This window comes from Megalobrama amblycephala, linkage group LG16 (genome assembly GCF_018812025.1).
Source record: "Megalobrama amblycephala isolate DHTTF-2021 linkage group LG16, ASM1881202v1, whole genome shotgun sequence".
Classification (NCBI taxonomy): domain Eukaryota; kingdom Metazoa; phylum Chordata; class Actinopteri; order Cypriniformes; family Xenocyprididae; genus Megalobrama; species Megalobrama amblycephala.
Window position 1 is genome coordinate 27,468,562 of NC_063059.1, and position 1,423 is coordinate 27,469,984.

At 42.7% G+C, this 1,423-nt stretch overlaps 1 non-coding gene across 1 annotated transcript; it reads left to right on the forward strand.

Annotated features, from left to right (window-relative positions):
• The first annotated feature begins 565 nt into the window (after nucleotides 1-565).
• On the forward strand, nucleotides 566-729 carry LOC125249799. The gene has a single exon (XR_007180652.1). It is a non-coding gene; the product is annotated as a U1 spliceosomal RNA (small nuclear RNA).
• Nucleotides 730-1,423: the final 694 nt, after the last annotated feature.

Sequence of the window (1,423 nt, forward strand, 5' to 3'; positions counted from 1 at the left end):
CCCTAAAAATAGTTGTATTTTTATTAACTAACATTAACAAAGATTAATAAATACTGCAGTAAATGTATTGCTCATTGGTAATTCATGTTAGTTAATATATTTAACAAATGACACCTTACTGTAAAATGTTACTGNTGTTTTGAGTTAATTAGCTGATTAGAGTGTGGCACCAGGTGTCTTCAATATTGAACCTTTTCACAATATTCTAATTTTCTGAGATACTGAATTTGGGATTTTCCTTAGTTGTCAGTTATAATCATCAAAATTAAAAGAAATAAACATTTGAAATACATCAGTCTGTGTGTAATGAATGAATATAATATACAAGTTTGACTTTTTGAATGGAATTAGTGAAAGAAATCAACTTTTTGATGATATTCTAATTACATGACCAGCACCTGTAGGTGCTTGGCAGTTTGCCGGCTTGAAGGCATGGTCACGGAAATCGCAGTCAAGTAATGGCAGGGACACGCCCTTCCTTTGCTTGGGGTGGGGGAGGGGGGTCACCGTTGATGAGGATGGCAAAGAGGGATAGGGTAGCCTCTGACTGGAGGCCTGGGGACTCATACTTACCTGGCAGGGGAGACACCATGATCAGGAAGGTGGTTCACCCAGGGCGAGGCTCGGCCATTGCAATCTGGTTGTACTGACCCGTGCGATTTCCCCAAATGTGGGAATCTCGACTGCATAATTTATGGTAGTGGGGGACTGCGTTCATGCTCTCCCCTGGACGTACTGGTTGAAAGCAGATTAGGTGGTGTTGAGGGAATATGTGGTTTTTAACAGTTGTAGCGTTGTCTGTGGCTCCGTCTCCGTTTGCATGCCCCTTTTTGGAATTGCGTGTTGCATGTGCTCACCTGGTTTTGCAAAGTTCTGAGTTTTCGTTTAGGGACGATAGGCTCTTGGGGGGCGGGGCACTTGACCACGGCCATTTTCTAAATGACCCTGTGATAGCTATTGTCACGACCGGCTCAAAGCGTGACAAAATTACTATTTTCATCCGTTAAAGTATTGGTCAACTGGAACCATGAACACTTCACATAATACCCAATGTACTTGTTATAAAGTAAGATGAATGGTATCTACGCTAACATTAGTCTTTCTGTTTATCCCAAAGGTTATTGTCGTCAGCCGCATCCAGTCCATATCCAGATGGTGGACTTGCACCTAGACACGACCACAACTCAGCCCTTAATGCCAGCAGTGACAATCTAGACAATCCCCTGTGAAAGCCTAGTCAACACGACACCCATCAGCACAGATCCTCAGCAAAGTCCACAAGAACAAGTCCTCTGCACAAACATGACCAGGTTCGTCTCCATAATGGCATGATGAATCCGATCTTCAAGCAAAAGGAACTGATGAAGATGAAATATTTGAATGCTACCATCCACAGTCCTGTTTCTAACTTGTGATGCAGCCT